This window comes from Bombus affinis, chromosome 4 (genome assembly GCF_024516045.1).
Source record: "Bombus affinis isolate iyBomAffi1 chromosome 4, iyBomAffi1.2, whole genome shotgun sequence".
Classification (NCBI taxonomy): Eukaryota; Metazoa; Arthropoda; class Insecta; order Hymenoptera; family Apidae; genus Bombus; species Bombus affinis.
In genome coordinates this window covers 866271-880066 of record NC_066347.1, presented here as the reverse complement: position 1 = coordinate 880066, position 13796 = coordinate 866271, and the positions used below count along the sequence as shown (strand labels likewise).

The following is a 13796-nucleotide window of genomic DNA, read 5'->3' as shown; positions in this document are numbered from 1 at the left end:
CAAAACAATAGCGGGTCATAACATTTATGAACGAAAATATAATTACATTCGTGTAACATATACCTGAGGAGACCCACTTAACATCGATTGTTAAAAACAATTGAAGGCTACAATCTTTACGAGCAACTTGATATAAACGCGTCTCGAATTGATCGCGAACGATCTTATTCAGGGACACGAATCTTCTGCTAATTAATTATTCTCGGTCACGTGCGAGGAAACAGGTTCGTCTAGGTGTACATTGAAACGATGACAGGACTGAAGAGACGTGCATCATTTGCATTCATCCCCGTTCAATGCGACGCTCGCGACTGATTGTGAGCAATGATACTTCACGCTTATCTGAACGATGATTAAACGAGAGTATGTACGAAGGGTGCTGGTCCGGGATCTTTCGACGATCGTAATTTTGACTGACTTTTCAAACACGTGCAGGATCGAGGATCTTGCATATATCATGTGTGAGAGTATTAATTAGATCGATAATGGCATTATTTACAAACGTAGACTAGCTAACTTCTTATGTGAAAGTAAATCGAAATTATGAAATACGTAAATCATTTTTCTACAAAGCTTCGTTCTCGAGACGATCTATTCTGAAACTTCGTGTAAATGTACGCGTAATTTTTAATTAGATTTTTATTTATGCAATTCTGAATATGAATATGGTTCAGTGTATTACTGGATTATTAGAATCGATAATTAAATTGAAACGTTCCGATACTTTCAGAAATCACAATTTTAAGAATCGTAATATTTTACTCTAACGTAATTTTGAGAAATTTGTATGAGACAAAGGAAGCAACACGCTTGAAAAATTTCTTATTTCAATTCTTAATGTTAAAAAATAAAATCCTTCACACAGTTTAATTGACCCAGCATTTGGTATTTTACTGTTAAATAATGTAATTTTAATTTAATAAAATCTTCAAATTAAGACATTTTCAAGAAATTATACAACTTCCGCGCGTTTTAACAACGAACGATTTTTAAACATCGATTATCTCGATGCAGAAGCTGCGTACAGAAAAGAAATATATATTTTACAATTTCGGTTTATTCTCGGATAGGCAATTAGCGTGTTTCGTTGCGCTATTACGATGAACACAGCCGCGTAATTTACACGCGCAAGGAAGAATGAAAACAACTGAATTTGGGCGATGAAACAAGGGAACGAGCTGTTATCGTGAAAACTGACTTACAGGTCGTATTTATTCGTCGGCACGTCGTTTTATACGGCTGACGTCTTCGCTGAGGGATTAAAAAGTCCCGGTGAGTTTTCAACGTAGATGTGCGACGCGTATCTCTTCTGCCCGTTTCTCATTTGCATTCCGAGGTCAGCGAATCGATCGCAAACACTGAAGAAAAAGGAGCGAAAATGTATTCGACACCGATTCGTCGATTGTCTCGAAGAAAGCTGTCGAACGCGTCGATTATGCACGCTTTGTCTTCCCATTGGGTTCGTCTTATCTCGAGCAGCTTATCTGCGAACCCCTGGAACCGACATTTTTTTTTTTTCATACTTTTTAAATCGATAACGATCGGGAATTAAAGGTTTTCGACCAAGTCCTGTAAAATTTCCATCGTTTTACGTTAATTTCGTTCACTCTTGCGCCATTACTTTCGTCAAAATCCTAAATTTTTTCTCGTTATTCGTGAGATATTTCATTCGCCTGTTTGCGATACTTTGTGCTAACAATTTTTTGTTTATCTACGGATAGACCTAAACGCATTTGCAATACTTTGTGATGTTAAGTAAGAATCAGTTTCTGTTCGTTCATGACTTTGCGCATTTTTTTCTTTTCTTATTTTTGCACTATTATAACGTCAATCTTTTGAATAGAGAAATAAATTTCGAAAGAAAAACAACTCAATATCTAAGTAAAAAGATTGCACCAAACTTCACCTTTAAACTCATAAATTCATAGAAATTTGCAATCTGGCAAAGTGGTAGGTATGGTTATATTTTGCGGTCTAAATTTTTATTGCAAAGTTCAATAGAAATAAAAATTAAATTATTTATTGCTTGTTTATAAATTATTTATTTACTGTTTCGTTTGTTCAATGATACTCTTGTGAATGTGAATTATTATTTCGAAAAAATAATTATGTAAATAACCACATGTTAAACCAGCTGTTTATCATATTTTACCATATCATTTTAGAAACAGGAATGAATTTTCACGCTGATCTTTGTTCAAACTTTATTATGTATTCTAAATGTTTTATGCATCTTTCAACATCGAATACATGTGTTCCGCCTTCTTGTTTTTACCTCGACGATGATTTCAAAGATTAAAGGTTTTAGTTATACTAAGTTAAGAAATATCGCTTATTTTCTCTATATCTATCATAAAATATTTAATTGAATAATCAAATTTACGATTATCATTCGTCGATACGTTACATATATCTTACAATTATGCGATTTTGAAAAGCAGTTCCAATATTCACAACGCTTTTATCACGCTCGTAAAATTTATTACTTGTCATGTAAGAGTTAACTAACACCGAATGAAATCTTTAAACTAATAACATTTACTTTTAGCTAACGGCGTAAGGTTTGATCTTCAATTAGTTGCTACCATTTACGACAAGTATCAATATATGTACGAATTCTCCACGATTAAATGCCACATTGACTTTATCGTAATCTTACGAAAATTTCTTTTTCAATCTAGTTTTTCAATCTCTGTTATTAAACAAAGATTTTGATAAGTCATAAAATAATATTTAATAAATCATGAAATTCCAGACGTTTGTTTCGAATAGAAATTAGATAAACCATGATTTCTGTTGCTTTAACATTTTTATATTTATCGCAAATTCGGCAGTAGCGAAATTTTCTTCGCAAGCTAACGTTGGAACTAGCAAGCTTGTTAAAATAATAGATTTCAGCTTTCCTGCTTTTACAAATGTAAATCAATTACATAGATCAATACATATATATTATGCACATAAATATAGTTATGGTACTTATTATGATATCTAGCTAACAGAACAAGCCTCCGTTTACTAGCTTTCGATTCTTTAATTGTGTTCATAAAAACGAAAATTTGCATGAACATTCGCAGAATTCTAATAATTACGTATAATCTACGTAATATATGTATCTATTTATTATCATTATAACGGTATTCATTTATTTATGGGTATAGATATTCAGAAACACGCGGTACATACAAGATCAAACATTAACATAGATGATTCATCAATTAGAATTACAGAAATTATATCAGATTATTTCGACCAATGATCCATCCAAAATAGAAGCTTCGAAAAACATTGATAATCAGCACGATAAGGATTTTGACGTTCGCAAAGTTAAGCCTTTTTAGCCGACCAGTTTAAAAGGTATTTCCCAGAATGAATCAGCGACAGCTATAGGGATTCTTAATAGATAAACGTATAATGCAAAATAAATATTTGATATCGACGTCTGGCCAGTCGTTGAATAAGCTCGAATGAATTATTGATCCGCATCTTAAAGTAGGATTACTCATCTTCGATAAATGAAAATAAAAGAAGCACTTCGCAAAATAACTGTAATTCAAATTATAGGTATTTCTGTATATACTATCGCTCATAAGTGCTATAGGTTAAATAACAGATTAACGATTGAAAATAATATTGATTACCTTTTAAAGAAAAGCTAAAAATGTTGAATTTCGATAAAATTTATTCAGGTATATAATTATTTCAATATTACCTGTAGCACTTGTGTAACGATCTTTCTACAAAGGGATCTCTTCTATTTGATTTATAGCTTAGGAAACTTGAAGATACGCAATTTTTTAAATAATCCAGTACTTTTATAAAGCATGTCAGGTGTGTACAGTAATTAGCAATAGAAATGAAATAATAATTGAAAAATAATGTTTAAAAACCAATTTTATCGCATTACGATATATGCAAAATAATAGCAAAGACTCGAATAATTGTAATTAAAGTATATACTAAAAGAATCAAAAATATAGCATCAGAATACGTTTGAGAATAGTCGATATGCGACAGATGCAAGATATAGTGGCGCAGTTGTTTCAATTATACTATTACGCAATAAATTGTCGGTAATTTTAGTGTTAAAAGAAAAAAGGAGAGATATGCATAAACACTTTTTGCACTTACTGTACGTGGATCTAGCACGTGCGAACACTCGACCTCTATACACTATACGCGGCTCGATATTTCAAGTTGAAATTCCGACGAGTGCTATTTTCCGTTCCTGTTCCCAAAAGGTTAGACCTCTTCCTAAATTCCCTTTCTCAAAACTCTAACAAACGTATTAGGTTGTCCGAAAAGTTTCTTTTGTTTCATAAGACGATAATAGACGAACAGCAATTTCTGTTTTACATTATTTTATTGAATTAGGTATAATTTATTTCGTTACATAAAACAAAAAACATCGCGCGTCTATTATTTCTTTATAAGACGAAAGAAAATTTTCGGACAACCTACATATTTCCCTCGCCTAACGCGTGGCCATACACCTAACGATTTAATTATCAACACGATTAATTTTTGATTAATTGATGGTCTAACTGCTGGGTATATACCATTAGGTGGCACGTGTACTTAGGTGAAACTTGTCACGTGTAAAGTTGATGCATATTTCAAGGTGGCTATAAAAACACAATTTCCTTGATTATGTTTGCTTGAGTAGATACTTACCTAAGGTTTGATATAGGAATATTAAATTAGTAATTAAAAGCTAGCCTTTTACTTTTATGCAAATTGGAAATTCCTGAAGTTTGATCAGAAGGATCGCTCATATAAAACGAGATATTGCTTTTACTATTAATCATTACCTTTTATTATTACTGTGTTGTGCCAATTATTAGGCTGTTATATAATAAATGCTAGCCACTGGGTTTTTGTTTCCGTTATGTTAAGATTATGAAGCATTCTACGACGTTTTTAAAGAAGTTTTCAATTTTTAAAGAAGTTCCAATCATACGGAACAAACTATCTACAATCGAAGATGGGATGTTGAATTATGTTGTTTCTAAACTTTCAACCGGAATTAGAGTGGAACTAAAGTGATAATACGAACACGCCTCCTAGATAATAGTAATTTTTATTGAATCGATATCGATATCGCTAGAAAGCTTCCTGGAAAGTATTCGAGATTAGCAATATCCTGTATGAAAGTAAACAAAAAGATGATTCACATCTCGTTCCTAGTTCTTGATTGAACATAATTAAATTCTATTTTCTCCGCAACGGAGCCCTAAATGAATAAATTTGAATTCTCGTTTTTAATATATTTGTACAGGTAGAATTCTGCATATAGAATTAGCCAAGTTTATTTATACTAAATAAATTCCATCTTTTCGAAGATGACGTTGCATGAAAACTTTTATTCTACATTGTCGACTTACTTTTAGACGAGAAATCGTCTTTCCCTGCGTATCATTTTACGATTGCTCTATATATATATGGATTGGCAACTAAATGATTGCGCATGTTGTCATTTGGTGGTATTGATAAAATCCGCAATAATTTAATTGCCAACCCAATACTAACGTTACCGTCAGCCGCAGATGTCGCGGTAACAAGTTATCGATATTTGCTATATGTAACATGCAAAACGTTCTCCGGGTTGGTCAATGATCCCCGCATTCAACGTCACGAACGTGTCTGCCGGCTCTGTGCGAGACAGTTAACACGCATCCTGCCGGATTAAAAGATTTAACGCCTTGCATACGCGCTCTCGATCTCGATGATCGTCTAAACAAACCATTTTATCTCGCCTTTTATACAGAACCATCCATCCATACACCGCTCTTATAGCTTTTAACGCTATTTAAATCTGGCTGGACCATGGGAAGAGTTTATTGACACGATCATAAGGTTCGTCAGAAAATTACCGAATCGTTGGTACGGCCGGGTGATTTCTTAACAATTTCTTTCAATTCTGATTTTTCTTCTTCGGTTACTTTTACACGATCCACTTATCATCCCCAAATGCTCCATTAATTAATGTTCAAAGCTTTGCCAATCGAGATTCTGCTATGCTTCTACGAAACATTGCTAATTTATCATTCCATACGGATAAATAGGAATCGCGTGTTATTTCTCCGCTTTATTTCTACATCAATCAAGTTAATCAATGTAAATAAAGACTTGTGACGTCAATACTGCGTTAAAGAAATCTGCTTTTTGCACGAAGAGGAATTAAATAATACAACGGATGTTTAACACGCGTGTCGACTCCGTGATCGTATAAGATTTCACGTTAATTAACGCAACAGGAAAGAACGGACCGTAAAAGAGCAGTCGTTACAGCATGTCTATGGAGACACAGTTTCGTATGCGGTTCATCCACAGTGTGAAATTTCCGCGTACGCACGAGTATCAAATATCGCGAAAGAGGTAATTATCGAGGATTTCCTGTTTGATGATGTGAAATTTTGAAGGAGTAAACGTAATGACAAGATAACGCAGTTAGTGTTTACCGTTCATCGACAATATCGTACTATGATATCAGATGATAACAATACCTATCTTTGTGTATATACGTGTTGACACCTATATGAATAACAGATTTCGTGACGGTAAATTAAAATATTTAATAACTGCACAGATTAATGCAGTGATATCCATTGCATGTGGTATTGTATAATTGTTAAAATTATTTAAATCAATAAAGAACACTTAATGCATCTCTGATCGAGATTTTGGATTCTTCGATAAATTAACGATAAATTTTCAATTAACTCGATTACAAAAGAAATTTTATTCTTTGATTAAATACTATCGTGAAGTAGACTTTTAAGTTTGTATTATATTTTCACTTGAAAGTATCTTATCTTTAAGGCAATTACTATGAATTGTTTACGCGAAAAACAACATATTATCTCTCCTGTGGCTCTAATAAATTATGTACACTGATTTAAAATTAATAGTATAGATACCATTATTAATATTTTTTTACTTTGTCAGGTTTCTTTTATGGAAGAATTTTTTGGAGTAGCAGAGTATTTATTCTAATACGATTAATACTAATACTGACTTCTGTTTTAGCTTCTCAGCTTCTATAATACGATGTATCAATACGAAACTTCTAACCGGTATCGTACTCGTACGTGAGGTGTAGAGGGTTATTCATCGATCGATCATGTTTTCAATCTACTGGTCTGTTCGACAAGAAAAATTCAGTGGTCGTGAAATCGTTGACGTCGATCTAGTGGAACGGGAAAGAATAAATAGGACGATCGAGAAAGAGATCTAACGATATGCACCTACTAGCTACGAAATCTTTGCGGCTGATTAAGTAAGTAGATCACAAAGCAGGTAGGTTTGTCGCGAATAATCTTGCACTGTCGAAATGCAAAGTAATAGAGGCGTGAAAGCAATTGGAATAATTTTAATGAACATTGTTAGGTTTTAAACTGAGAAACGCAACAGTGAACGTTTCGTTTCCGAGAGGAAAAGAGAGTTTCTCTTCCTTTGATATCTAAGTTAGTAAAGTAATTATATAACTTTCTACGTCGCTTTTATTTTTGCAATAAATCTGGTTTTCTTCTATCGACAAAGATTTGAGAATATAATACAAAATATAGGATTATTCTCCCCTTTTATCTTTCTATTGCTCTCATTGTCAGGCTATTCAAATTACTGCAAAAAGAAAAAAAAATAAAAATCCCTGGAGTTTCGTAGAATAATTTCTTTGAATTTGTGTTGAATCTATTTAATACCGATGAAAGATGATAAATATATAGACTCTAATAGTAAATAAAATATTAAATAAGATGCTAAACGTGTAAATAGAATATTGCAATACTGTATCGCAATACTGATTATAGAAGAAACTGCAAAATTTACTTGAAAATATTAAACAGCGTTTCACGAAGAATACAAAGCTGAGAGTTTTATTATCGCAAACAATCAGAGTTCAAGATAAGACGAATAAATTGGAAAAATAAACTGCAGTTAGAGAGTCATTCAATTTTATGAGTTCTTAACAACCATGCGCTGGCTCAGCAGTGAAAACAGTCGAGACGAGGTAAAAAGGAGAAATTATTTCGCTCTGCAAAAAGGAACTAATAAGCAATTTTCTAGCTGTTGTGGAGGATCAGAATATGAAATTGCAGAAATATTCGCAGTTGGGTAATAATAAATGTGTTTGAGAATAATTGTTAATTATAAATTTATATTCATATTCGATCAAACAAATTTGATTAAATTGATTTTCTTTTCTTGCATTCTCCGTTACTAGGTTTTTAATACTAACTTCTTGGTCACAAACTCATAACATTTTAGATTTTACAATAAAGTAAGTGACAGCCTCGATTACGTCCCGATGATTGGCTTCCGATTTTCTCTGTTTTCTATGTTCCAAGGAGAATCCAGCGTCTCTTTCAGCCCTTTTAGGGTATTAACCATCGACGAGTGTGTTTATGCGTTCGTGCATTACACACGATAATGTATCGCGGATGGTGCATCGTACGCATAAAACATCCGGACAGTCTAAACAATCCAACGTATCGTAAACCGCCCCAAATAAATCGCGCCGTGTTTTGCGTACGCGTATATATTAGTAGGTTTCATGGTGGATGGACAAAAATTTATCCGTCGATTCGAGTTCATTCTGGGAATGGAATTTTGGAATGAAATTCGCGGAATATGATTCTAGACAATTCTCAATTCTTGTATAGGAATATAACTACGGAAGTGGAATTTGCACGAGTATCTAATTTTTTATATAGTTTACATATTTTTCCACTTTACGCGCATTCTCTATATTTTATTTCGCATCTCGTTACAACGCGAATGTGGAAATATTTCATACGACGCGCATGACACATTCATAGAAATTTTCTGTGATAAATGTTCGAATACTTTCGTGAATCACTGTAGGGCATAAACGAAGATATTAAGAAATATTCCTTATATTTTTTATAACACCAAGAACTCCTGTGTTCGCCTAGTACAAGAGAAATATAGAAATACAAATATAAATATACGGACTTTAGAACGTTGTTGAAATAAATCATAAAAATTTTGCATTAATTTATTTTCGCTGTAAATCGAGAGATATCTGATAGTAAAATTGCGACAAATTTCGGACTAAAATCGGAGTAATGGTAGCCGTGACGATGATAGCCATGACGGGAGCAAATTCGTGAAAGTATTGTCTTTTCCCGCGTCTCATTCACATTTCTTAGGTCATCCCATAAGTTCGTGCCGACTTTTGTGTACATGTATATGACTCATGTGTCGATTTCTAAACATACGGCGATAAGGGACCAATGCACTTGATAAATGGAAAGAAGTTGTACAACGTGAGGGGGATTACATTTTTTCATGAAACTGAAAGGTATGTAAACGATCTTAACATATATAACCGCTCGAAAAACGGAACGAACTTATGGGATGACCTAACAGATATTCGTTGTCTAGTTTATCGTGTATTTCGAGAAAAAGTAGATCGATCGTTACGAATCTACCAAGGTTGGCCAGAAGATCAGGTGTTACACGCCTCTTAAGACAGTCAACTAACTATTGCGTTTCGCCAGAACCATGGAGTATCACATCTTGCAACGAGAGAAAACACGTTGAAATACGCGCAATGCTCCGACGATGATTCAACCTTTGGTTCGAGTAAATGTTACCAAAACGAATGGTATGTATAAACATTCGTTGCAGTACTGTTAGCAAAATATACATATATACATAGATAATTCTCGTTGTTTCAAAATATTAAGTAAATTCACACTAACCTCGCGCCATGTGCAAATCGCCACCATTCCGCTTATTTTATAAATTGTCGTAAAATATGTAATTCATTTTCTATCCTTTCGTTTACTTTATACTCTCGTCTATTTCAGCCGTTCAAAGTTCTGATTCACTATAAAGTTCACATTCTGCCTCTGTGCTCTAAGATAATATTTAGAGAATTCGAATTTAGTACAAGTATCATTCTTCTAATATCCTAGGCAATTAAATTCTAACTTTATTCTTTATGATGACACGTTTTCGTGACTTGGGAAAATATAATGAATTTCGTACAGTAACAAACAAAGTGTACGACCTTGTGAAAAATAGTGGTGAATTGACTTACGACATTAACCCTTTGAGTGCTGAATACTCGCGACCTATGCCGTCCGTACGGACGGCGCGCGTCTAGCGCTGACGATCGCTGTGGACGGAATACTTTTTCGTTAGACTGAACTCTGTTGATTGACTATTCAAAGCGCAAATCGTAATAAGTTATAGTAATTCTTTTGTACGAGATTAAATGATTCAAGAGCGTTATTTTTTAGTTATTTTTAATTATTTATTATAAACATTGAAATTTACAGTTAACCAGAATTTGGGTAATAAACTAGAAAACAATAAACTAGAAAACTAAATTTATTAAATATAACACAAGTTAATAATTTAGTTGTGTGTGAAAAATTCAGTGCTTGGGAAAACTAAAAAAACCAGATGTAGAGTTTTCTTACAAGTGGTGACCACTTCAACAATAACGAGCCACTATTGGCATTTGTTTACTGCCGTAAGGAATGCATTTATATTTATTTCACACAAACGTAATAGTATTACTTCTGCGTAGGTGTTCGGAAAAATTGAAAAACCCATACATGCGTCCTTAGTCCATGCCGGGCACTTACAGAAAACGCATATATATGTCCTTAGTCCACACCGATAGCTTCCGCCAGACACCTATATGCGCGTCAACAGCACTCAAAGGGTTAGGAGTACAACAGATAAGGCAAATGTTGAGGTGTACGACAGCAAAGGAAGTAGGGAAGAGAGGAGAGAGAAACAAACTAGCAACCTAACCTAACCCCAACCTAGACACCCATATGCGCCCACAGCACTCAAAGGGTTAATTCTCGGTGAGATTTTTGCGTATCGTTGCTATTATTATTGTTTTGGTATAATTTTGGAATGAATGAAAGTGCAGAAGAAGACACACATATTGGCAATTAGAGAAGGTCGAAGGGATTAAAAAATGATGGTGGAGGCGTTAAAGAGAATTCAAGGTCATCTTGTTTTCTGACGCTGGACGTTATATTTAATGTTAATATGTAGGGCGGCAGCCATTTTTAAAATCGGATTAACGATTTATCGCCGAAGGTCATTTGTAGTTTCGCTTCTTAACTTGTCGATAAGACGAGCCTCGAGATTACTTGGTTTTAAGATGCGTACGTGATTCTATATGATTATAGGTCAGTGAAACTTGTAACCATAAAGTATGAACTTACAGATTATAATTACATGCAATTTCTTCTCTAAAACTGTTTTCTTCTTTGAATAGAATGTGTGCTCAATTTTCTGACATACAATCTATTCGTCATACGAAGATATATCAAAATTTTATAATTACATGACAGTAAGTACTATTAAATGATACGAAATTTGATATAATCGAATGTAATTAATTAGTATACGAATGCAAAAAAAATAGCTGCAGTGTTGTACAAATACTTTTTGTAGCCACTGCATACGTTCATTCCTAAGTTACGAATATTGACGAAAATTTAAGTAAATCTGAAAAGTTAGCTAAGATATTTGCTACATATAGCTGAAATTTTCGATTAAATTTAATCGCCTAAGCGATTCAATTATCGAAAAACATTCTAATCGAAACGCGATATTAAATAGAAAACTAACTAAAAATCCAATGCTCTTGTGTCCGCGTGCGTGCGGACGCTTGAACAACCATTGAAATTGATTTGAAATGAAACACTTGAAAATTAGAAATTTTGAAACAGAACGATGAAAATCGGTAAGCACGATGAAATAAGATAAATAGCATATGATCGATAGTTAAAATCCACAAAGTGCTGTTTACTTTCCTAATTAAGATGGAAAGATAGATATTCATAAACCACTAATTGGAAACGTTCTCCGAATCAGAGTTGTACGGAGGAAATTGCCTCGAGCTATTTCCTTCGAGATCGTTTCAGACTGGCTGAAGAGGTTCCGCCCGAAAGCGCCAAATTAGGACACGCAGCATAGTCTACAGCGACATAGAAGTTACTTACGTAATCGCCTGTGAACGAAATCGATTTGTATCATCATATTTGATTCCACTTGTCGAGAGAGGTTTGGACGAAACGCAGACACTCGTTTACAGATATCGCATGGCGCGTGTAACCTTTCACTTTCGACAAAAACTACGCATCAAAGCGTTGCAGAACGGCAAATGGTGGAAGCGCGTGCAGCTAACGGCTGCGTGTTACGGTGTAACGAGCCACCGTAGGCAACTTTTAACCCTTTCGCTAGGATAAATCGATTTTCAATCGAAAATTTGAAGATCGCGCGCAGCCTTCTGCTGATTAATTGAAATATTCGGCTAATGTGTGTTATTTATCGCTGAATTTAAGCTTGAACTTCTGAACGTCGAAAATACCGAACAGCGCGACAGCGTTTGTCTTAATCGATTGCGAAGAGAAACAAGCCGTCATATTTCTTACTTTGTGAAATACATCTATATTATTATATATGCGTACTATTAGTTTGTAAATGTTCCAAGTTTTGTTCAATAAAAATTATCGAGAAAATAACGATGAAATAGAAAATACCGTCAGTCGTCCGTAACGTTCAAATGTATTGGGACTTTTCGACACAAAATCTAAACAGCACGATCGTGTCACACACTCAAGAAGGTCACACGCTCAGAAACAGTAATAGGATAGGCTAGACATTCTGCATACCGCAGCCATCGAAACAATAACCAAATGGTAACGGAATAGGCGCCTCTGATATACACCAGACGATAAACCTTCCAGAGGGACTAAAACCTCGGTATAAAAACCCTTCGAAATAAGCGCTCAAATCAGTCTGTTGTAACACTTTGAACCGTCACTCTGTTGGATTTGTATAATAAATTGTATTACCATATACAAAGTTCGATTTCTTCGCCTTATTGCGAACCGTTCGAATTGCGACGCGAGGAGATCATCGGCGAGACAATTGTCTACGAGACAATCGCGCTGCTTGGGACTCAAACGGTTAATTAATACTTTAACGTTATTTTAATATTATTTTTGATATAAAATTTGACGTTACATTAAGATTCTAATTTAACCCTTTCGAGGCGGATTTTTCGTTTCAATAACAATATGTATAATAATACAAGGATATTGATTAACTGATGTTTGAAAGAAGGAAATAAAAGGATTTCGTAATTTTCAAAATAGAATATTTGGTCCCATTTATCACGAGAACTACGTATCTTGGTGATATCAGAAAAATTATAACGATCAGGCAGTCTGTCTAAAAAATACTTTGAAATTGATCGTATCATTACCTAATCTCGAGAAGCTTAACGTGGATTCTTTAAATTAAAAAACTTGAAATTCTTGCAGATTGGAGAACAAAATTATATTGTATTATAGTAGTAAACGAGATTGTTAGAATAATCTTCAATATATTTATATATTGTGTCGAAGAAGTTATATATCCTCGAATTACCATTTATCATTTCGATCCACATCTTAGTAACTAACATACTAAACACAGAGCTTCGAAGCAACATTTAAAATCGCAACACCTAAAAGAAAGCTAACGAAATATATTCCAAAGTTAACAGTTTATTTAAATTTAATCAGACACAAGCATCGTTCACAATCTAAGGGAAACACTGGTATGCAAAGAAATCTATTCTTTTTCCTCGGCCACAAATTATTGCGTGAGAATCGAATATCGTTAGATGTTAACTGCTTCCATTTACAATTGCATGAGGCACGATTGTCAGATTCGTTTCCTTTGATATTTACATACATTAAGCGTGGTATTTTAGAAAAGCAGATAATAATGCCGGTGAAACAATAGAGAGC

The 13796-nt window shown here is 34.0% G+C and overlaps 1 protein-coding gene and 1 long non-coding RNA gene across 4 annotated transcripts in view; one reads left to right on the top strand and one right to left on the bottom strand.

Annotated features, from left to right (window-relative positions):
- Nucleotides 1-13796, bottom strand: part of LOC126915460 (GRAM domain-containing protein 2A-like) — a 76299-nt gene that overhangs the window by 18578 nt on the left and 43925 nt on the right. The window lies entirely within an intron of this gene.
- On the top strand, nt 5543-8138 carry LOC126915487 (uncharacterized). Its single transcript, XR_007710204.1, has 2 exons — nt 5543-6375; nt 7027-8138. It is a non-coding gene; the product is annotated as an uncharacterized LOC126915487 (long non-coding RNA).